This window comes from Aegilops tauschii, chromosome 2, assembly GCF_002575655.3.
Source record: "Aegilops tauschii subsp. strangulata cultivar AL8/78 chromosome 2, Aet v6.0, whole genome shotgun sequence".
NCBI lineage: Eukaryota > Viridiplantae > Streptophyta > Magnoliopsida > Poales > Poaceae > Aegilops > Aegilops tauschii.
Genome location: NC_053036.3, coordinates 163,897,412 through 163,922,626, shown reverse-complemented (window position 1 = coordinate 163,922,626; position 25,215 = coordinate 163,897,412).

Genomic DNA, 25,215 nt, shown 5'->3' with positions numbered 1-25,215 from the left:
ACGAGGCAGCTTAAACCAACACATTTTGTTTGACCGTTGAGACGAGGGACCCACATATGACCTTCTATCCTGTTATATTCCCCCTCAAATCATTATTTTTCCTGAACTACTTCAAACAGTACTGATGCGTGTTCGTCGGTGGCGCCGGTGATGAGGGAGTTGGCCGCCGCTCCGCCGGACAGGCCGGACGTCGCGCTGGCCTCCGCACGGGTTGGCAGGCTGGCACGAGCATGACTCACGCGCGAGCAAGCCGCCGCACTGGCCTTCGCTCGGGCCAGATGGCTAGCCTTAGCGCGACACGCGCGAGCAAGCCGCCGCACCGCTGTTCCAATCTAGCTAGCAAACCTTGCAGACAAGTAGCTGGACGGAGCTATCTTGGCTAGCTAGCGGCCGCGAGCGTCGGACGGAGCTGGCATCCGGGCTTCCGCAAGATGGGCTCCGCACCGTCGACGGTTTTGACCTCGCCTTCTGCCAGTGCTGGTAGCTGCGTCCCATGTCCGAGGATGACTAGGTGGACGGGCCGGAGGTAGGAGGTCACTCGGGGATTTTTGTGCAGACTGACATGTAGGTCCCACAAGTCATAACGCCTAACTTGCCGGTCGAATAGAAGGCGTTGACTTAAGGGGCGACATGGGTTGAAACGTGCCTATAACGACACTTTGTAGAGTAGTCGTTTCTTGGTAGGGCTGGTTGGTAAGGGCATGTACAATGGTTGATAAGGTAGTCTTATCTTAAGTCTGCCACGTATGCAAGTGGTAGTAGTTTCTTGGCATTATTAGTGGTTTCTTGTAAGGAACAATGTACTACTAGCGACAAAAGGATGTTCTAGGTTGTGTTGTACTCCAACGAGTACTACTAGTGGTCGCGGGAGTGTATACCTCATTTTGTGGGTTCGATCCCGGCCGAATGCACGGCGGCCTTTTTTTAAAATAGTAACTTCGCTGCGAGCCAATATTGTACACGGGTAGTTTGAGTTTTGAAGTCGAACGGACGTGTGGCACCACAATCTGGGTGCACTAGATAGCCCAGCCACGTGAACGGGTTTTCCTTCCCATCATCTCGTGGTTCGCGTGCTCGCCCTAGCCGCACCTCGCGTGCAGCTTCCTCATCAGCTAGTAGTATATTTAAACTAGCGCCTCCCAATTAAGCACGAGGAGCCGGAAAAGCCTGGTGCGACATTGGGAACTGTGCTATATGGCTCTGTATGTAGTAAAGTGCTAGTACTCTACTACTCTATAGCTTGTGGCATTGCACGCATGGACTTCACTCCATTATCGGCTCTATAAAAGAAATTCCTCTTGACGTCATTTTTTTGGTTTTGAAACGGAGGCAAAAGCTTTGCCTCATCTCATTCATAAAGAAGGAACTACTAACAAAGTTCGACGAGATCCATTACACCTCCACAAATGGAAGCGAAAAGCCTAGTCTCGCTGTATCAAATAACTCAAATGTTCTGCCCCCGCAATAACCATCGCTAATAAACATGCTGCTAGTGTGTGCGTGAGAGGAGCGGCTGAGTAGGCCAGCTACGTGCTTGAATAGAGCACCAAGAGTACCCACTATGCAGGTGTACTTTCCCTACATTGATAGTACAACGATGGTTCTAGAGAACAGTACTACCCTCCACTTCCAACTGTAGCTCCTTGGCCCTGAGATTCAAGAGTTCAAAACTGGTGCACTATACTAGAAGTACAGTACTACATCGACTACTAGTTGATAAAGTAGTACCAGTACTTCTACAGTACGAGTACGTAGTAAATAATAGCCTCACCCCTTTGCTAAGGAACGATCGAGGAGGTACAGTTGGAAGGGACGAGGCCCTGCGGTTACTACGCTCTGATCTCCTCCTCACCAGTTCCCCTCCCCCGAAGAGAAGGCAGTTCGTCGCTGCTCCCATGGAATCGCTAGGCAGTTCTCCTCCTCGTCGAGGCTGGGAGACCTTGGACAACGATCCTCTGGGAGAAATCGCACGCCGCTCTGAGGTCCTCACCGCTGCAAGACTCGGTGTTTCCTGCACCAACTTTTTCAAGACGGTGCTTAAACAGGCTTGGGAAAAGGCCATGCTTGTTGGTCTTCCATGCGTCCTCGAGGAGAAGGTTCTTCTATCGGACAATCCTTCGAACAGTCCACTGCTCCCTGGCCATGGTTGCACATTGACTCCGCTAGAGTTGCCGACATTGAGAGGTAGTCGGATTTTGTCCGATGAGCAGGCAGTCATGGAGTTTGATCATGTAGTACTTAGTTATTCCATTTCCATCCCGTAATTTCTCCGCTGCCCACCGTCTTATATATAGGTCTGGGTCGATGCCAACGAAGATTGGCTTGCATACCTCCGGCCGGATACCACCATCATTTTGCACAACATCCACAGCAGTGCGGCCGTTCCCGTAGACCCCTTCTCAACCATTGGGATCGGCCTTCCAGACTGGCTGGGCCTGAATACGTATGATGATGCCTACATGAGATTGAAGAAGATAGCAATTGCGGACCCGCCGACAAAGCGACACGGCTACGATGATTACTATCTCATCTCGGTGTTCGACATAAGGATTGCCATCAATGCAAGAGGCAGTAATAGCAGAGGCTGGCGCATGTTGGCTGCGAAAGATTTGTACCCCTACACGTTCAAAGACGCCATGCGCCATCTAGGCCGCATCTTTGCGGTGACAAGCCAGGGGACTTGTTTCATCTGGTTGCCATCCTACGGTACGGGAGATTACAAACAGAATGCACAAACCATCATTTGCATCCCTAACGGTACTCCATTATTTTGCAGGGACTAGTCATCCCCTGATCAAAATAAGATCGCCGATCCTGGATGTGCATTTGCATCCGCGATTCGTTCTAACCTGGAACCTTGTAGCTGACTTTGGCATATTGGGATCAAGTATCTTAGCAGTCATTACCCATGGTACCACTGATGTGCAACATGGTCACACAATCTACCACGATCGGACCGTCACCATCTACCCAGGTATTCCATTTAGTATTATATTTTTTAACCCTCTCGCCTTCTCTTTCGTTGTTGTACTACTTACTAGTACTATTAGGAGTACTTTTTACCTTGGAGGACGCATATAGCTAGCTAGGCCCTTGAAGACTTGAACCCACTAGCTGCCACCATTTTTGTTTTTCCGTGTCTTACTATCTCATCCATGTAGCCAAGAGTGGTTATATATAATAAGCCGGTTATTTTACTTCCACTATACCGGAGTAGTACTATTTGCTGCACAGTATTACTGACCACCATATTTGAGCACAACATTATTATGCATGGACCTTGACTATGTATGTTACCATGTGTCCAGATCTGGGATGTCATGTGTACCAGATGAACAGCACCGAGTTCGACCCCCATGATACTACGTGGGTGCCGAGGAATACTCTTGGAGAGTACTCGCTTTTCATTGGGGACATACCCCATTGTGAAGCGGATGCCACCTCCCGTGCACGACACCGAAGGCCTGCCATTCATGAAGCATGGTTGTGTCTTTAGTGCGCACCGCCGGATGAACGACATGCTGGGACACGCTATCCCTGATTTATGCCGCTTCAGCTTGGATGAGTCTCCATCGTGTGGAACCGGACTAGAAAGCTGCGACAATGATTCCCGTTGCCCACCGCTATGGATCGTGCCATCCATGAAGAACACCTGGGACTGGAACCTGGAGGAGGACATGTAGCCCATCTATAACGTGTAAGTGGGGTATGGTAAATTGTGAACGGTAGCGCTGTGAATATATGTAGACTAGTCATGCACAAATTTATCACATGAATTGGAGATGAACTTCTGTGGAATACTGGCATTTGTCCTTTAGATTTTATTACTAGTAAATGTGTTATGTGTACGTGCAACTTGTGTGGTTGTTGCACGGGCTCCAACATGCTCTTGGAGAAAAAAGGTGGCACAGTTTTGGATATAGGTGACGTGGCGGCATCATACAGTAGCATCGTTTGCTATAGTTGTAGTATACTCCTACTAGGACGACAACTCCTATAAAACCTTGCGCTTGGCTCCTTGCCTCTTCGGGAGGTTCAACAGTTCGTACTCGTGTGAACCTTGTACTTGGCTCTTCGCCTCTTCGGAAGGTCCAACAATGATGATACTACAGTACAATATGCTTCTGGCAATCTGACACTGATTGAACAGCTGCACGTCCACCGCGAGGGCGAGGGCGAGCGAGAGGGAGAGGACGCTGTAGTCAAAACCCTCTCCTCGTCATGCGAGGCGCCGCGCGCGTGGGCGTGGGAGTGGCGTAGTAAGCAAGCTTCTCCTCGTTCGGCGAGTTGATGGGACACATCAAAGCAGTACTAGTACTAGTCCTTTCCGGTTAATATGGCTTAATTTGAAACGAGAAAAATATACTGGCGGTCAATGTATGTAACAATACGCTCTTTACGGTCACTATATATAGTTTTGCGGTGATTATACGATCACTAGCTCATCGTAGAGCACCGTATTGCACCCTACTGACCGTCCACATAGTCGATGTCGGGGGTGTCGTGCGACATATGCCAAAGGATGGCTTATCATGGTGGGGGAGAGTAAGACATCGCCGGTGCCTGGAAATGGGATAAGGCGTAGACATGTACGCCGACGCATCTTACCCAGGTCGGGGCTCTCCTAGGAGATAACACCCCTAGTCCTGCTCTTCGGGGTCTCTACATGATCACTAAATCAATAATGGTGGCTACAAGCTTGCTCCTTGAGCTGTTTCTCTAGAGGAGGAAGAAGAACAAGGCTAGCCCTAGCTTCACTCTCTCTATATGTGTGTGTGGTCTCAATGAAGCTGAACCCTTTGCACGGGTGCCCTGGGGGGTTTATATAGGCCTACCCCCAGGGGTACAATGGTAATCTAGACGGGTGTAGGACCCGACTGTCAGTGTCTCTAGTGGCCGGCTTATCCGCCGGTAGCTGGGGCCCGCCACCTGGTGGGTCCTGCCGGTTGTCTCGTACTTGACCGACAGGCCGTGCCCGCCGCTTGCCGGTCTTGCCGGCTGCTTAGTACTGTGGCAATGCCTCTGATGATGTGTGCTTTGTCGGGGATAGCGTGGCAGCAGTCCCGCCGCCTGGTGGGCGTTCACTGTAGCCACTCCCCGTCTCTTCTGGTTAATGGCGCACAAACTTCAAGGAAGGGGGAGGGCCGCCTGGTCAGGAGCCGGCCTCCCCCTGAGCCGACTGGCCAGGGCTCGCCGTCTTCTGGCTTCTCACGGATAGGTAGGGCCCACCGTCTACGGGCCGTACCGACAGCCCGTCATGGGTGCATGGCCTTCTCTGCCATGGGTTATGTCATGGGTTGCGTGGCAATAGTGTCGCGCCAGGCGAGGGATGTCCGCCCAGCACGCTGCAATGTGGCCACGCTCCACCCTGGATTCGGGGGTGGCATGCTGCACTGTAGCCACGCCCCGTCTCATCGTGATTATGTGGGTGCTAACTTCGAGGGCATGAGGAGCCGCCTTCTAGGAGCAGGCCTCTCTGGAGGCCGCCTGCTAGGAGTCGGCCCACTCCGTGGCCGTCTTCTGGATTTCGGCGCCTCCTGGCAGCCGGTCGTTCGGACCAGCCGGCCCCAAGAAGGCGGCCTTCTGCCTTTGATTCTTGAGGGGCGCAGTCGGCCCCGATGTCTTGAAATACCAGGGGAGGCTGATGAGGCCACCCGTGGTCATTTACTCCGACAGTAATCCCCGAAGCTGGTGGGGCGCCGCGGCTGAAAAGGCAAGGAGCCTCAGCAGCTTCCTACTCCGAGTGGTCTATTGATCTTACTTCGTCCGTCTTCTGGAGTGCCGACTGTTAGGAATCGGATGTGACCAGGCAAGCCGCCTGGTGATTTTGGAAACGTCGTGGCGGGAGCCAGGTGGCATGTCATCTGGGCGCTAGGCTTGGCGCCCGCTGTCCGCACGCCATGCGGCGCCAGCCAGCCGGGCCGGCCTGCCAGCCCACTCGCATGACGGGACGTCGACGCAGGCTGGGACCCGCCACTACCGAGCCTCGGCATGCGTGCGGATCCGCTGTGGCCGAGGCGGTCGGTTGAAATTCCGAGGCACATTTAATACGCGCCGGTACTGCGCGGTAATTGTGGGGTCGTGGGCGCAGTTAATCCCATGACCCCCCACGTTCTCGCCCCCTCGGCTCCATCGCCTGGGGCTATAAGTAGGGAAGGAGGGGGGCGGCAGATGCACGTGCACCCTCCTCTCCCTTCTCCTTTCTTCTCCCTGCTGCTGCCGCCACACTCTCGCATCTTACCGAAGTGGTGCCGCTCCCCGTCGTCGCCGAGCCTATCCTCCCTGCAGCGTCGCTGCTCCACCGCGGGCTTGCGTTCATCGCCGCGCCATGCCTCCGTCGAGCTCAATCTCTCATGGCGCGCGAGCAGGCTGGCGCTGGGACAGCTCCAACGTCCACGAGGATCACCTCACTTTCCTCCGCCAGACGCGGCGGCTGCCCGACAAGGACTACGTACGGGTACGCGCTCCGCATGAGGCGGATATCTCGCCGGCGCCGGAGGACGACGAACGTGTCGTCTTCTGGTCGCATTTCCTTCATGGCTTGGGCCTACCGGCAAGCGGCTTCTTCTGCTCCTTCCTTCAATTCTATCAACTCCAGCAGCACCACCTCACACTGAACACGGTGGTGCTGTTGTCTGCCTTCATTACTCACTACGAGGGTTACCTCGGTGTTCTTCCCACCCTCGAGCTCTGGGGGGAGTTCTTCTAGACCAAGCTCGGCACGGCTGCCAAGAAGGAGGCGGCTCAGTGCGGAGCCTTCATCGTGGTGCGACGCCCGGGCGCCGGGAACTGCTTCCCGGCCATCAACTTGTCACAGTCTTATTTCTACGTCAAGAATGTCCACCCGACGCTGGACTTCGTCAACCTGCCGGCTTATACAGCAGGCCCGCCGGCTGAGCCCCGGACCAACTGGACTTTCAAGCCGAGGATGCTGTCGGCCGCCTCCACTGCCGCCATTGCCCGGCTCAAGGTGATGACGGAGTCAGAGAGCCTCAAGGTCTTGGACCTGCTGACCGCCTTTGTGGTGCGCCGAGTGCTGCCTCTTCAAGGCCGGCCTCACCTGATCAGTCGGATGAGCGGGCATCAAGACCCGTGCCAGATGTGCACCAAGGAGATGCCGGGCACGGAGGTGGCCCGGCTGGTGTATTGCATCTCGAACTGCAAACTCTCGGAGGCGGAGTGGCAGTTCGGCAAGCGGCCATACTCTCGCACAGACCCGCCGCCCGCGGTGAGCCCCTAACTCTTTTTTCTCTTTGTTTGCCGGGTTCTGCTTTGCCGCCTGATCAGTCGGTCACGATGCAGATCCTCACATTCCAGCCAGCAGTCGACGCCCTGGAATAGGGTCAAGAGTACCTGCTAGACCGGTCAGTGAGTGACGCGGACGACCCCAACTTGGGGGAGGCCGCCCTAGAAGAGGATGACGCCATAGGTGGCGGTGGCGGAGGAGGCAGCGTTGATGATTGGCCGGATGACAAGGATGAGGAGGCCGAGCTGCGTCGAACGCACGGTGCCAACAAGGCGGGCACGAGCTCCTCAACCGTGCCAATGGCACCAAGTGGTGCGCCGAAGCGTCGAGCCGACTCGCTACTGTTCGGCAGCCGGTCGAAGAAACCGAAGAACCCAGCCGCCGCGACCAGATGGCAGGAGGCTGTCGCGAAGGTGGCCCAGTTCCATAGGACCATGAAGCAGCCTCCGACGGTGTCCACATAAGTGCTTGATTTCTCTTGCGTTTTCCTTTTATTCTTTCTTGCAAACTCTTTCTGAGTTTCTTCTTTTCATGCCTGAACAGGGGCCCGCTCTCTATTGAGCGGACGGCCTCTGCTTCCGTGATCGGGGTGGTGGAAGGCTCCGCCAACACCCGCCACGTGGATCCGCTCACCGATCTCCAGTAGGCAACAGAGAAGAAGCGCGGGAGGCACGCTAGGAGTGGGAGGAGGCGGAACGCCAAAAGGCGGCGACGACCAAGGCGGCACAGGAGGAGGCGGAAGCTATGGCCAAGGCCCAAGCCGACGCCGCGGCTAAGGCCCAGGCGGACGCCGCGACGAAGGCCCGGGCGGACGCGGCCGCCAAGCCGCGAATAGAAGAGGCCGCACGCGGCCGGATTCCGCAACTTGTCGTCCCCCTGCGCTCCGCGCCACTAGCGCCAGCGGTCCCGGTGCCGACTGGAAGAGCCGGCGATGACCAGCCGGTCATGGAGAGGGAAGGGGGCGACGCCATCATCTCGAGGGCGGAGGTGCCCCCGCAAGCACCGACTGCTGAGGCCCAAGGCAGTCGGCCTGACATGCCACCGGCGCCTCTGGTCGACGGCGAGTTGGTGGTGGGGGCGACCCCCATGGTCCGTACTCCGGTGCACCGGCGCGTGGCGATGGCGACTTCGGCGCCATGGCCGCAGGAGATCGAGGCCGCAAGCTCGTCGACCCCCGATGCAGAGGCCACCAGCGCCGTCCCACCAGAGTGGACGCCTGGGGGCAGGACGAGCGTGCTGAACAAGGCTACGCACGAGGTTCAGACCCAGCTTCAGGCCCAGGGCACCGCCCTCCAGAACTATATGAAGGCGTTCTTGGCTACGCGAGCAGCCGTCCGGCTATGCCTCTTGTACTTTGTTTTTGAATCTTATACTCTTCTGTGGGGGCGTGCCAGCGCACCCACTGGGTGTAGCCCCCGAGTTCCGGGCTGGCTGCTGAGCAAGCAGCTCGGAACTTAAAGGTAAGTTCTGAGTGCTGACTTCTTCTTTTCTTCTGTTGTCTTCGTTGCAGGATTACCACAACATCCGCGCGGCCGCCTTCAACTCCCAGGTTCAGGAGCTGGCCAAGCGGACCGTCGACTTGTCCGATAGCCGGAGTAAGTCTTCTTCTTTTCTCGCGGGGGCACGCCACCGCACCCGCCGGATCTCCCAGCAACCACTTTTATTCTTTGTTGATTGTTGATTGTCTTTTCTTTCTTGGCTTTACGGGAGCCAACGCCACCTTGCAGCGGCAACTGGGCGAGGCCCAAACCACGCTGCGTGGCAAGGAGGAGGAGTGCAATAAGGTGGCCCAGGAGCGCGACCGTCTGGCCAAGGAGTTGGCTGACCAGGCGGCCCTCCAGAAGGCGGAGGACAGGGAGACCAGCCTCCTGGCTGAGTTCGACACCGAGCGCTCAACCTGGGCTGAGACGGAGAAGGCACTGAACGACGGCTACAGCAAGATCAAAGACATGGTCAGCGATAAGTTATCTTTCCTCTCTTTCTGCCGTTGACTTGTCATATGAGCCGGCTTCTGATTCCATACTTCTTCTTTCTGCCTGTGTAGATTTTTCCCTAGCTATGCCGTTGCTGCTAGCCAGGCCATCGAGGCTCACCGTGACGAGCGATGACAGGCTGGTGTAGAGATCGCGCCCAATGCCCCTCGGTCCCTCGGCCAGCAGCTTCTCGCCATCCAGGCTCGTCTCCAGCCGGCTCATCGGATGCTCCGCCGCCTGCAGCGTGTCGGAGCCCAGGTGATCTTCGCCCTCTGGCCAGGTGTCCAGGCTCCACGCACCCCCAGGCGGACTGCCGACTGGTTGGATGTGGCTGTCGGATGCTTTGAGGCGTGGAAGGGCTCCTCAGCCCAGGCAGGCGCACGGCGGGCCTTGGAATTCGTCAAGTCATGGTACCCTGGGCTAAGCCTAGCCCAGTTGGCCTCGTTCCGGCAAGAAGCCATTGTAGAGTTGGTGGCGGTGAGGCGTGAGCTCACTCATCGCGCGGCTGCGATCGCCGAGTACACCGAGACCGGTGTCTTCATCCCCGAGCTGGACGAGGAAGGTGCCGAGATGCCGCCAAATTGGTCCAGGCTGAACCCGGACAACGACGAAGACTCGATGGAGGAGATCGTGGACGAGAAAGGCGAGGATGTGGAGGGTGAGGATGGTGAAGACGACGCGCCGGAGGACGGAGTGGATGGCCAGCCTCAGCTCGACCGTGCCTCGAGGAACGAGCCGCGTGCGAGTGCGTCGACTGCTGCTGAAGGAGACCAAGCCGAGACTCGCCAGCCGACCACTCCACCAGTCGGCGCCGCCGACTCCACCAACCTGCCGGACCCGCCTGCTGCTGCTTTGGCCTAGGCGGCCAATTTATCTTAACTTTTCCTGCTTTATAGTCTCGAACAAAACTTGTTAATTTTGTGCAGTTCCACCCGCTGGGGGTGTATTCAAACTTCGTTGAATCCTCCCCGAGGGCCTTTTGATATGTAAATTAAATTCCGCACGAGCTGTGCTTTGCCGAGTTCCAACTTGTCTTGCTTTCTGTTCTTTTGGCTTTTTCCTTTGCCGCCCACCCTAGGCTGCCGCCTTGCCAGTCAGACAGCCGTTGTGCGGTTTGTGGCCTGGTCAAGTAGTTAGCCGTTTGGGAGGACAAGTACTTTGCCGTTTAGAATGTAACAAGTTAAGTAAGAAGCCGGCTTGGCCTATGTGAGTGCTTTTCGTCCTTAGACATTTTCATGTGGGCATCGTTTCTTGCCTTTAACTCTTGCCAGCCGGACAGTCGCTCTGCGAGGTGCGGATTGCGGCAAGAGAGGGCTTAGATGCTGGCACATTACTTTTTTGACTACAGGCAGCACTGACATAGTACAAGGCGGCAAGCCCCCGGGCCGACTGGTCGAACCCGGTGCCAGGCAGAATAATGAAATAACACATTCATAGGCATAAAAACTTATCATATAGATAAAAAGGGTAGCCCCCAAGTGCTCCTCGAGGGACCCAATGTCTTTGCGCTTAATACAAAAGGTAGCGTGCTACATACTGCACAACTGTAAAATCTTCGAAGTAGATTTGCATTCCATGGCCGCTCTGTTTCCTTGCCGGAGTCGTCCCTCTTGCGTGCCCTGGGGTTCTGTAAATCGATCAGGTAGTAGGAGTCATTGCCCAAGGCTTTGCTGATGATGAAGGGGCCTTCCAAAGGGGCCGTGAGCTTGTGCTGTCCGGCTGTTCGCTGGATCAGCCGGAGCACAAGGGCTCCCTCTTGGAAGGATCTTGGCTTGACCTTCTGATTGTGGTAGCGGCGCAGGCTTTGCTGGTAGATGGCAGACCGGCTGAGTGCTAACAACCGGCCCTCTTCCAGCAAATCGACGCCGTGTTCTCGCGCTTCCTTCGCCTCCGCTTCCGTGTACATGGTGACGCGAGGTGAGTCGAACTCGATATTAGTTGGGATGAGAGCCTCGGCCCCGTACACAAGGAAGAAAGGAGTGAAGCCGGTTGACTTGTTCGGAGTGGTGCGCGGGCTCTAGAGGACGGCCGGCAGCTCGTCGATCCAGCAGCCGGCCGACCGCTCCAGTGGCTCGACCAGCCGAGGCTTGATGCCGGACAAGATGAGGCCGTTTGCTCGCTCGACCTGGCCGTTTGACTGCGGATGCGCAACGGACGCTAAGTCCAGTTGGATGCCCTGCGTCGCGCAAAAACGGGCCAAGGCGCCTTTGGCAAAGTTTGTGCCATTGTCGGTGACGATGCTGTGTGGTACACCGTACCGGACGGTGATATCTGCGATGAAAGTCACAGCAGTCAGACCGTTCAACTTCTTGATTGGCTTTGCTTCAATCCACTTGGTGAATTTGTCCACGACGACAAGTAGATGGGTCATGCAGCCGCGTGTTGTCTTGAATGATCCCACCATGTCCAGCCCCCACACGTCAAAGGGCCAAGTGAGGGGGATGGTCTTGAGTGCAGAAGCCGGCAGATGTTGCTTGGAGCTGAATTTCTGGCACCCCTTGCAATGCTTGACCAAATCCTTGGCGTCCTCCAAAGCAGTCGGCCAGAAGAAACCATGACAGAAAGCTTTGGCGACAAGGGATCCGGAGGCCGCATGGTGGCCGCACTCGCCTTGGTGGATATCTTTGAGGATTGCTTGGCCTTTCTCTGGTTCTACACAGCGCTGGAAGACCCCAGTCATGCTGCGTCTGACAAGTTCTTTGTTTACTATCGTGTAGGCTCCTGCTTGGCGCTGCACTTGTCGGGCCGAGATCTCATCAGCCGGCATCTCTCTGTTCACCAGGAATTTGAGGATGGGCTGCGCCCATGATGGTGTTGCGACTTCATCTACTGTTATCACGGCCACTTGTACTAGGGTGGTTGGGTTGGGAGGCGGTGGGTTGGAGCCGGCCGCCGCTTGCTGCGTTGTTGAAGTCCCCGGGCCGACTGCTGCAGCCCCCGGACCGGGTTGTGAAGTCCCCGGGCCTGGTGCGACTGCCGCAGTCCCCGAGCCGCTTGGTGAAGTCCCTGGGCCGGGTTGTGAGGTGCCCGGTCCAGGTGCGACTGCTGCAGTCCCCGTGCTGCCTGCCGAAGTCCCCGGGCAGGTTGTTGCGGCCCTCGAGTCGGATCCGACTGCTTCGGGAGCAGTTGGTACGAAGATGTACTCGGATTCTGGAGAAGGCTTGATTGACGGCTTGCGGAGGCACTGAAGGGAAACGCCGGCTGGTATTTCTTGACGGGTGGAGGCGATCCATTCCAGGGCATCAACTTCCTCGTTGTCGTTCCATGGCACGTGAAGGAACTCGCACCCCTCAAAGTATCCGCTGAGCTACTGGAAAAGGAAGCGGTAACTTGCCATATTTGCATCCTTGGTGTCCCAGTCGCTAGACGACTGCTGGACCACCAAGTCTGAGTCGCCATAGCACAGGATCCGGCGGATGCCGATCTCTTTGGCCAGCCGGAGTCCGTGTACTAGTGCCTCGTACTCGGCCACGTTATTGGAGGCAGCAAAGTGGATTTGCAATGTGTATCTGAGCTTTCGCCTTTGGGAGAGGTGAGGACAACGCCGGCGCCCAAGCCGATGCGCATCTTCGAGCCATCAAACTGCATCCGCCAATGAGTGGAGTCCGGAGTTGGCGGCAGGTATTGGGTCTCGGCCCAGTCGATGAGGAAGTCGGCCAGTGCTTGGGACTTGATGGCGGTGCGTGGCTGGTAGAAGATGGTGTGAGGGGCCAGCTCGATGGCCCATTTGGCCACCCGGCCTGATGCATCTCTGTTGCCTATGATCTCAACAAGCGGGGAAGTGTAGACAACCATGACTGGATGCTCTTGAAAGTATGGCTTCAGCTTCTTGGCGACAAAGTGCACGCCGTAGCACATTTCCTGGTAGTGGGGGTAGTTCTGCTTTGAGGTCGACAGCACCTTGCTTAAATAGTACACAAGCCTCTAGACCGGCAGTGCATTGTCGTCTTCTTGACGTTCTACCACGATGACTGTGCTGACCACCCGGCTTGTGGCGGCAATGTAGAGGAGCATGGGCTCCTTAGCAGCCGGAGCGGCCAGAACAGGCGGCATGGTCACACATCTTCTTGAGCTGGAGGAAGGCCTCGTCCGCCTTGTTGTTCCACTCGAAGTGAGTGGTTTTCTTCATGAGCTGGTACAGGGAAAGAGCCTTCTCGCCCAGCCGACTGATGAAGCGGCTAATGGATGCCAAGCAGCCGGTAAACTTCTGGATGTCTCACAATCGGGTGGGTCTCTCCATCCTCTCGATGGCTTTGATCTTCATAGGGTTGCACTCAATGCCGCGCTCTGAGACTAGGAAGCCAAGGAGCTGGCCGGCTGGTACTCCAAAGACACATTTCTTTGGGTTGAGCTTGATCTGAAAACGGCGCAGATTTTCAAAAGTTTCCTTGAGATCTTCCAAGAGAGTACCACGCTTCTCCGTCTTCACCACAATATCGTCTACATAGACGTGGGCATTTCTGCCGAGTTGCTTCAGGAGGCACTTCTGCATGCAACACTGAAAGGTGGCACCGACATTTCTCAAGCCGAATGTCATGGTCAGGTAGCAGAAGGCTCCAAACGGTGTGATGAAGGCGGTCTTCAGGCGGTCTGCCGGGTTCAACTTGATCTGATGGTTTCCTGAGTAGGCATCCAAAAAACTCAACAGCTCGCATCCGGCTATGGAGTCTATCACTTGGTCAATCCGAGGCAAGGCAAATGGATCCTTGGGGTAGGCTTTGTTGAGGCTGGTATAGTCAATACACATGCACCATTTGTTGTTCTTCTTCAGTACAAGGACTGGGTTGGCAAGCTACTCTGGAAAAAACACTTCCACAATGAGGCCGGCTGCCAGAAGTCGGGCTATCTCTTCACCAACGATTCTTCTCTTCTCTTCCGACAGTCGGCGGAGGGGTTGCTTAACTGGTTTGCCATCTGATCTGACATGTAGCTTGTGCTCGGTGAAATCTGTCGGAACACCCGGCATGTCTTTGGGAGACCATGCAAAGATGTCCCCATTCTCATGGAGGAAATCGACGAGCTCGCTTTCCTATTTGCTCTCAAGGTTGGCGCCTATGACAGCGTGCCTCTCCGGGTGCTCGGGGTTCAAGGGGATCTTCTTTGTTTCTTTGGCCAGCTTGAAGGAGCCCTCAGTCTCTGACTCTTTGGGCTCTGGTTACAGGTCCGGCTGCTTGCTGGCCATGGACACCACAAGTCCAGGAGCTTCTTCTCAACAACAATCACAAGGGACTCGCCCAGCCGGCTGCTGGCCGCGGCACAGGCGGCCAACTTCTCGTAGTCCCCGGCTATCGTGATAATGCCCTTGGTTCCCGGCATCTTCATCTTGCGGTAGGCATAATGTGGTACCGCCATGAATTTGGCTAGAGCTGGCCGGCCTAGGAGCACGTGATAGGGGCTCTCTAGGTCAACCACCTCGAACCAAATCGCCTCACGGCAGAAGTGATCCTTGTCTCCGAAGAGGACATCTATCTTGATCTTGCCGATTGGTGAGCAGGAAAGGCCGGGCACAATGCCATGAAATACAGTTCGACTGGGCTGGAGCTGTTTCTCTTTGATGCACAACTTCTCCATGGTGTCGCAGTAGAGGATGTTGATGCTGCTACCGCCATCTATCAGAATCCGGGAGAAACGAGCAGCTCGCCTCTTTGTCGCAAGGGTGGCATCCAACACCAGGGCATAGGAACCCGGAGAGGGCATCACCTCCGGGTGGTCTGCATGGCTCCAGCTGATAGGCTTCTCAGACCAGTGCATGAACTCTGGGGCAGGTGAGGCAACAACGTTTACTTCACGGTGCTGCTGACGTTGGCTGCGCCTATCAACAGCCACATTGGTGAAGACAACGTAAGCTCCATGTTATTCAGTGAAGTCATCTTGGACGGCACCGACTACTGGACGGGCTGCCAGCTGCTGGGGAGGCGGAGCCGGCTGGCCAGCAGGTGGAGGAGACAGTCCCTTGCCCTTGGCAATGTGGACAAGCCAATGGCATTTCCGGGTTGTATGGTTGGATGGCTTCGCACCACTTTGGAATTTGCAGGGAGCATCGAGGGTCTGCTCAAAGGAGAAGGCGGGCAACCAAGCAGGCTTGCCACCCTTCTGACGCTTGTGGACGGGTTGTCCTTCGTGCTGCTGGTCTTCGACTGTTGCCACCTGTCGGCTGGTGGAAGCCGGCTGTGGGGCCTTGCACTTGTTGTCATTCGGCTGTTGGCGCCGGCTGTTGTCACCAGCCGGCGTCCGAGGAGCCGGAGGGATCACCTTCCCGGAAGCGTCTACTCGGAGCTCCGACTTCATAGAGGAGTCGACAGTGGCGTACTTGTCTGCTATGATCAGCAGCTCATCGAGTGTGGCCGGCTCATCGCAGAGGAGATGGTGCTTGAGTAAGGTGCCCTCTCGGCAACCGGCGGTGAAGTACTCTATGGCTTGTACCTCGTGCACCCCTTCGCAGGAGTTGCGCAGTTCAGCCCACCACGTCAAGTAGTCATGGGTGGACTCATCCGGGCCTTGAACGCACAGCGAGAGCTGGCGGGGCTTGGGCGGCCGCTTGTAGGTGCTGGTGAAGTTTTAGATGAACACTTCGGTGAAATCTACCCAGCTGTTGATGCTGCGGGGCTTCAGGCTGTTCAGCCACGTTCGGGCCGTGCCCTGGAGCATGAGCGGGACGTACTCACGGCAATGCGCTTGTTGCCATTTGCTATGCTGACTGCGGTGGAGTAGTTAACCATCCAGTCTTCCGGCTTCACGGAGCCGTTGTACTTGGGCGTGTCTCTTGGGAGCGAGAACCCTTTGGGGAAGGGCTCGTCGCGAATGCGGGGGTCGAAACAAGGCAGGCCCATTGCATCTTCTTCTTCTAATGCCAGGGATTGAGCGAGGAGGTCGATCCGGTGGCGGGCATCATTCTCTCCGACTCCTTATTGGCGGCCCAGCCGGTCTCTGAGAGTCGGGTGCTCAACAGGTGGTGGGGAAGCGCGCCTCTCCCTGCGCGGGGGAGGCGGGCGATTACTCCGCTGTTCCACCGCTCGCGGGCGGCTGTCTTGGTCGCGCTCGATGGTGATGTGCGTCCGACTACGGCTAGTAGGCGGCTCTTTGTCTCTCTGGTCACGGGCGCCGCCTGGCGGCGTCCGGGAGGTCGTGCCATGCTCTCGACGAAGGGGGAGGTTTTCGGCATGCTGGTCGGGTTCCTTCGCGCGGCAGCCGGCCTCTTGGTGCACGGCAGCCGTGTCGATGAGCTGCTGAACGCGCTCCGTCATGCAGCGTCGCTCTTCACCCTCCAGGTGATCCAGCTCGTCTGCTGTCGCCTGGGCAACACGTATGTTCTCCATGGGCGTGGCATAGACAGAGCGGTCTACCCCGAACATGCTGGCGACGGCAGCACTATGCTGTCGGACCATGCCTATGCAGCTGGGCCCGCCAGCAGCCAACATGCCGCCAACGGCGTGGTCGATCTTGTGCTGGTAGGCCTCAAAAAGGCGTCTCATGGTGGCCAACTTCTTGGCGTTCTCGACGAGCGAGACACCGCAGGCTTCTAGCATCTCGGCGTCGACGTCTGGCGCGATGGGCGTAGACAGGTCCCGCAGTGCCACCTGCAGCGGGTCCCGGGGAGGCCAACCAGAGGCTCCGTCGTGGCTGATGACGAGCACCTCGGTGACGGTGCTGCCGCCGCTGTCCACCCGAGGGAGCGGGTCGTCGATGACCACCACGTTGGTGGGGAAGGCGTCGAGCGATGTCGTGTCAGAGTCGACAAGCATCGGGTCGATGGAGCCGATTGACTCTAGGTCGGAGGACGGCTTGTTGGCGATGTGGAGCTTGCCAAGGAGGTCGATGAGGCAGCTCTCGGAACTGGCTGCTCCCGCGTCGGGTGCGGGCTTGTTGGAGAGGCGGATCTCGCCGATGAGATTAGCGAGGCAGCTTGCCACGCAAGCGACTTCTGCGCCATGCAGCGCGTCGGCGCAAACGCCATCGGGCGTGCCAGGTTGGCTGCGCTCGCTGGGGAGAAAAAGGGTTCCTGTCCAGAACAGATCTCCAGACGACGGTGCACCTAGCCCCACGGTGGGCGCCAAATGTCGGGGGTGTCATGCGACATATGCCAAACGATGGCTTATCATGGTGGGGGAGAGTAAGACGTCACCAGTGAGGGAGTCCTGGATTAAGGGGTCCTCGGGCGTTCGGCCTGTTGGACATGGGCCGGACTAATGGGCTGTGAAGATACAAGGCCGAAGACTCTCACCCGTGTCCGGATGGGACTCTCCTTGGCGTGGATGGCAAGCTTGGCGTTCGGATATGAAGATTCCTTTCTGTATAACCGACCTTCTCTTGTGTCCGGATGGGACTCTCCTTTGCGTGGAAGGCAAGCTTGACGACCGTATGTATAGTTTCCTTCCCTTGTAAACCGACTCTGTATAACCCTAGCTTCCTCCGATGTCTATATAAACCGGAGGGTTTAGTCCGTAGATGCAATCACAATCATACATGCTAGACTTCTAGGGTTTTAGCCATTACGATCTTGTGGTAGATCAACTCTTGTAATACTCATATTCATCAAGATCAATCAAGCAGGAAGTAGGGTATTACCTCCATAGAGAGGGCCCAAACCTGGGTAAACATCATGTCCCCTGTCTCCTGTTACCATCGACCTTAGACGCACAGTTCGGGACCCCCTACCCGAGATCCGCTGGTTTTGACACCGACATTGGTGCTTTCATTGAGAGTTCTGCTGCGTCATCGTCAAGAGGTTCGATGGCTCCATCAATCATCTACAACAACGCCGTCCTGACAGAAGTTTTCCTCCCCGGCCATATCTTCGTGTTCGGTGGCTTCGCACTATGGGCCAACTCGCTTGGCCATCTAGAGCAGATCGACAGCTACGCCCCAAGTCACCAGATTAGTTTTGGAAATCTGGACTATATCGCTGATATCCGAGGAGACTTGATCTTCCAAGGATTCGTGCTCCCAACCTCCACTCCGGCCTTAGATCCGGAGCTTATCGCCAGGTCCGAAGACGGGCTCCCTGAGCTCGCCGGACTATTTGTGGCCACTAAGGCCATTGTGGGAGAGCCGGGGGAAGTAGTGTCGCTGGCAACCATCATGAAGCCGGACCCTTCTCCGAACACTGGCTCCGAACCCTCGGAGTCAGCATCGTGTGAGTTCGGCCAAGGAGTCTCCCTCTCGCCGTACTCCACGGGCTCTCTTCTCTCGGGCCAAACCTCGCCTTTAAGAGAGGCTCTGGACTTAATGCGATCCCTTGTCATTACAGAGGAGCAACGTCCGAACTATGCCCAGCCCGGACTAGGGGCTGAGAGCAGGGAATTTTACGTCCCACCCACCACCCACTTTAGAGCCACTGTCGAGGACTTAACAGGCATGCTCAATTACGACTTTGAAAACATCGACTGTATGGACGACGATGCTGGAGAAGAGGAGGCCCAAAACCCGCCGTTTACCGGACGCTGGACGGCCACCTCTTCGTATGACGTGTACATGGTGGATACACCCAAAGAGGATAACGACAACGACAAAGAAGACCCAGTTGAGGATAAACCTCCTGAGATACAGCCAAAGCACCGGCGTCAATGGCGCCGCTTTAAATCACGCCGTAGAAAAGACAGCAATACCGGCACATGAGACAATAATACTCCGGACGGTGCCGAAGACAGAGAAGACCCCCACGAGCCAATTGCCGAACGGGACGATCGGGAAGATGGGCAGGTCAGCCCTGAGGAACAGGCTGCAAACGAAGACTCAGAGGACAGTAATTATCTCCCACTCTCCGAGGATGAGGTGAGCCTCGGTGACGAAGACTTTATCGTGCCTGAGGAACCTCTCGAGCAAGAGCGCTTTAAGCACCGGCTAATTGCCACTGCAAGGAGCCTGAAAAAGAAGCAGCAGCAGCTTCAAGATGATCAAGATCTGCTCAATGACAGATGGAACAATGTCCTGGCAGCCGAGGAATACGGCCTCGAGCACCCGACCAAAAGTTACCCGAAGCGCAAATTGCTACCTCAATTTGATGACAAGGCACTGGAGCCCGTGCCATCAGCGCGTAATACGGCTGACCGACCACCACGTGGCCGGGACAAAGCAGCAACTCAAGCCGAACACTAGCCCATACTACCTCGCCGTAAAGGCAGAGACATAACTACTCGCGGTTATACATATGACCTGTGGCAGGACCTGCACAATAGAGCAGGTCAGACAAGATCGATCTACGGATCGCGGGGGCGTGCGCCGACGCGCGACGACGGCCACCTAGCCAGACGTGACAAACATAACCACGCCCGAGCCGAAAACCACAGACGAACTCCACCCAAGCTACGTTGTGACTTGGCCAGATATAGAGGCGCCGCACACCCCCTTTGCTTCACCGATGAACTAATGGAACACGAATTCCCAGAAGGGTTCAAACCCGTGAACATCGAATCATATGATGGGACAACAGACCCCGCGGTATGGATCAAGGATTTTCTTCTCCATATTCATGTGGCCCCCGGTGATGATCTTCATTCCATCAAATACCTCCCACTAAAACGCAAGGGACCAGCTCGACACTGGTTGAACAGTCTGCCCGAAAACTCCATTGGTAGCTGGGAGGACTTGGAAGACGCCTTCCTCGACAACTTCCAAGGTACATATGTCCGACCTCCGGATGCCTACGACTTAAGTCACATAGTTCGACAACCCGGAGAGTCAGCCAGGAAATTCTGGACTAGGTTCCTAACTAAAAAGAACCAGATCGTCGACTCTCCGGATGCCAAAGCCCTAGCGGCCTTTAAACATAGCATCCGCGACGAATGGCTCGCCCGACACCTCGGCCAAGAAAAGCCGAAGTCCATGGCAGCCCTCACAGCGCTTATGAACCGCTTTTGCGCGGGCGAAGATAGCTGGCTAGCCCGTAGCAATAACAATGCAAGCGAACCTGGAAGTTCTGAAGCAAGAAATAGCAACGGCAAGCCCCGACACAACAGACACAAGCATCGAAGCAACAGTGATAATACCGACGACACGGCGGTCAACGCCGGATTCAGTGGCTCCAAGTCCGGCCAGCGGAAGAAGCCGTTCCAAAGGAACAATTTAGGCTCATCCAGCTTAGACCGCATTCTCGATCGCCCATGTCAGATACATGGCACCCCCAATAAGCCAGCCAATCATACCAACAGGAGTTGTTGGGTCTTTAAGCAAGCCGGCAAGATAAACGCCGAAAACAAGGAGAAGGGGTCGCAAAGTGAGGACGATGACGAGGAGCCCCGTCCATCGAACACAGGGGGACAAAAGAAGTTTGCCCCTCAGGTCAAAACGTTGAACATGATATACGCTACCCATATCCCCAAGAGGGAGCGCAAGCGCGCTTAGGGACGTCTATGCAATAGAGCCAGTCGCCCCAAAGTTCAACCCATGGTCGTCCTGCCCGATCACTTTTGATCGCAGGGACCATCCGACCAGTATCCGCCACGGCGCTTCAGCCGCACTGGTACTTGACCCAATAATCAATGGATTCCACCTCACGCGAGTCCTCATGGACGGGGGCAGCAGCCTCAACCTCCTCTATCATGATACAGTGCGCAAAATGGGCATTGATCCATCAAGGATCAAGCCCACCAAAACTACCTTTAAAGGAGTCATACCAGGTGTAGAGGCCCGCTGTACGGGCTCAATCACACTGGAAGTTGTCTTCGGATCCCAGGACAACTTCAGAAGCGAAGAGTTGATTCGACATTGTCCCCTTCCACAGTGGCTATCACGCACTGCTCGGACGAACCGCATTCGCTCGATTTAATTAATGCGGTGCCACACTATGCTTATCTCAAGCTCAAGATGCCCGGACCACGCGGTGTCATAACAGTCAATGGAAACACGGAGCGCTCCCTCCATACCGAGGAGCACACCACGGCCCTGGCAGCGGAAGTACAGAGCAGCCTTTTAAGGCAGAACTTTAATTCAGCGGCTAAGCTCCCGGACACTATCAAACGAGTCCGGACTACTCCACAGCATGACAATCCGGCTCGTCAGGAGTTAGACTAGCAATCCGACCTCCGTTTCAGTCCCGACCAAGTGGTGGCATATGTACCGCGCGTACATAACTACGCACTAAAAATACCATGGGCAGAGACGGAGGCATAACTAGACTGTGGTCCATGGTACGGCTCGACCTTCCCTGGACACACATAGTTTCACTTTTCTTTTTATCCTTTTTAGGTTTCTTTTCCACAGGCCCCTCGCTGCCTCCTGCTCATCGGTCCTTTTGAAGGACGGATACACCAAGGCGGCACGTAGCACAGAAGTGAGGGGGAATCTCTAGATGTTTCCCTCGACGATCATTCTCCCCTTGATCTTGGCATGTTAAATAGCCCAGTTGTTTATCACACTATTTGTACAAATACGCTTTGACGTATTAATCAAATTGTAATGAAAACAGTTTGCGGCCCAACTTTTGCAGCACTAGCTTACTACTTCATTTTATTTCACTATTCTTATCGATTGCACCCGTACACTCTGGTACGCTTTAATTCGCCAGGGGTGAGGGAGTCCTGGACTAAGGGGTCCTCGGGCGTCCGGCCTGTTAGCCATGGGTCGGACTGATGGGCTGTGAAGATACGAAGACCAAAGACTCTACCCCGTGTCCGGATGGGACTCTCCTTGGCGTGGAAGGCAAGCTTGGCGACCGATTATGAAGATTCCTTTTTCTGTAACCGACCTCATGTAACCCTAGATCTCTCCAGTGTCTATATAAACCGGAGAGCTTAGTTCGGAGGAGGGATTCATTACCATAGTCATACAGGCTAAACTTCTAGGGTTTAGCCATTACGATCTCGTGGTAGATCAACTCTTGTAATACTCATATTCATCAAGATCAATCAAGCAGGAAGTAGGGTATTACCTCCATAGAGAGGGCCCAAACCAGGGTAAACATTGTGTCCCCTGTCTCCTGTTACCATCGACCTTAGACGCACAGTTCGGGACCCCCTACCCACGATCCGCCGGTTTTGACACCGACATTGGTGCTTTCATTGAGAGTTCCACTGTGCCTTCCTCAAGAGGTTTGATGGCTCCTTCTATCGTCCACAGCGACGCTGTCCAAGGGGAAACCTTCCTCCCCGGACAGATCTTCATGTTCGGCGGCTTCGTACTGCGGGTCAACTCGCTTGGCCATCTGGAGCAGATCGATAGCTATGCCCCTGGCCATCAGGACAGATTTGGGAGCCTGAACTATGTCGCGGACATCCGCGGAGACTTGATCTTCGATGGATTCGAGACCGCGGCGGCCGCTCCTCGTCAGCCCGATGAACATGACTTAAATCTGTCATCGAACTACATCTAGGAGATGGTTCCTGTAACTACTCTGGCCTTAGATCCAGAGCAGATCGTGCCATCCGAGGCCACAGATTCCGCGGCGTTGGAGCCGCACACAGACTCAACCTCATGCAATATTTGCGCTACCAGAACTCTGGACTCGTCTCTGGCCATAAATTCCAATCCACGTACGCCTGCGAACGCCGAGCTTGATCGGTTATCGATCTTCAAATTCAGCGCCGCAGACATCTTCCAACACTCACCCTTGGGCGATGTGCTAAGCTCATTAAAGAACCTGTCCTTGGCGGGGAACTCATGACCGAACTATGTCTGGTTCGAACTAGGGGCTGATGATGGGGAATTTTGCTTCCCACCCGCCACCCACTTCATAGCCACTGTCGAGGATCTAACTGACATGCTTGATTACGGCTCCGAAGACATCGACGGTATGGACAACGATGCCGAAGAGGAGCAGGGCCAAAACCCACCATTTACTGGACGATGGACGGCCACTTCCTCGTACGATGTGTACATGGTGGATACACCCAAAGAAACTAACGATGATGATAAAGAAAATCCAGTTGAGAATAAACCCCCTGAGACACACCCCAAGCGCCGGCGTCCTCGGCGCCGCTCTAAGTCACGTCGATCAAAAGAAAGCAACACTGGCACCGGGGAAAATAATACATCGGACGAACCCGAAGATAATGAAGACCCCGTTGAGGTAACCTCCGAACAGGAGGAACGGGGAAATGGGCAAGTTAGCCCTGATGAACAGGCCATACATGACGATTCGGAGGACGATAATTATCTTCCGCTCTCCGAAGATGAGGTAAGCCTCGGCGACGAGGATTTCATCGTGCCCGAGGAACCTCTCGAGCAGGAGCGCTTCAAGCGCAGGCTAATTGCCACTGCAAGGAGCCTAAAAAAGAAGCAGCAGCAGCTTCAAGGTGACCAAGATCTGCTCAATGACAGATGGACTAATGTCCTGGCAGCCGAAGAATACGGCCTCAAGCTCCCAGCTAGGAGTTACCCGAAGCGCAAACCGCTACCCCAGTTTGATGAGGCGGCGCCAGAGCTAATACCTCACTCGCACAACGCGGCCGACCGACCACAGCGCAGTCGGGACAATGCGGCAGGCTGACCACAACATGGTCGGGATAAAGTGGCAATTCAAACCGAACATCAACCTGCCCCACCGCCACGTAAAAACAGAAACAACACAGCTCGGGGTGATACATACGACCTTCGCCAGGACCTGTATAGTAAAGCAGGATATACCAGATCGATCTACGGATCGTGAGGGCGTACCTCGACACGCGACGATGGCTATCTATTCGGACGCGACAAACCTAGTCACGCCCGGGCCGAAAACCGCAGACGACTCCATCAGAGCTACGTCACGATGCGGCCCGATATAGAGGCACCGCACACCCTCTTTGCTTCACTGACGAAGTAATGGATCACAAGTTCCCAGAAGGGTTTAAACCCGTAAATATTGAATCATACGATGGAACAACAGATCCCATGGTGTGGATTGAGAATTTTCTTCTCCATATCCATATGGCCCGCGGAGACGACCTTCATGCCATCAAATACCTCCCGTTAAAACTCAAAGGACCAGCTCGGCACTGGTTAAACAGTCTGCCTAAAAACTCAATTGGTAGCTGGGAGGATTTGGAAGACGCCTTCCGTGATAACTTCCAAGGCACATATGTCTGGCCACCAGATGCCGATGACCTAAGTCACATTGTCCAGCAGCCCGGAGAGTCCGCCAGAAAGCTCTGGACTAGGTTCTTAGTCAAAAAGAACCAAATTGTTGACTGGCCAGACGCAGAAGCCCTTGCAGCCTTCAAACACAGCGTCCGGGACGAGTGGCTTGCCCGCCACCTCGGTCAGGAAAAACCAAAGTCTATGTCAGCCCTTACCGCTCTGATGACCTGCTTTTGCGCGGGAGAAGACGGCTGGCTCGCCCGTAGAAGCAACAGCGCCAGCGATCCGGGCACCTCCGAAGTGCGGAACGATAATGGGAAGCCACGATGCAATAAAAACAAACATCACAATAATAATGAGGGAACGCAGGACACAGCGGTCAGCGCTGGATTCAGCGGCCCCAAACCCGGCCAACGGAAAAAGCCATTTACGGCAAACAAGGACGGACCATCCAATTTAAAAAAAATATTGGATAGGCCCTGCCAGATTCATGGCCACCCCAATAAACCAGCTAATCACAACAACAGAAGCTGTTGGGTCTTCAAACAGGCCGGCAAGTTAAATGCCGAACACAAGGGGAACAGGCCGCCCGGCGATAGCGACGACGAAGAGACTCACCAACCGAACAACGGGGGTCAGAAGCAGTTTCCCCCCGAAGTAAAAACAGTAAACATGGTATACGTGACACACACCCCTAGAGGTGAGCGCACGGAACACTCCCTCCGTACAGGAGATCATACTACGGCTACCTCAGCCGAACTACACAGCGGCCCTATCACGCCGCATACCACGTCGGCCATCATGCCACCGGTCCATTCAACATGACCGATCAATGTCCATATTGGACTAGCAATTCGGCTTTCGCCGTTCGCCTAATATGCCTTTGAAGTGGGTACCGCGCATACATAATTATGCACTTGAAATACCCTGGGCATCGGCGGAAGCACAATACGGGTGGGCCTGCAACCCCCCTACTTTTCTAACTGCCTTTTTCCTTTTTATTAT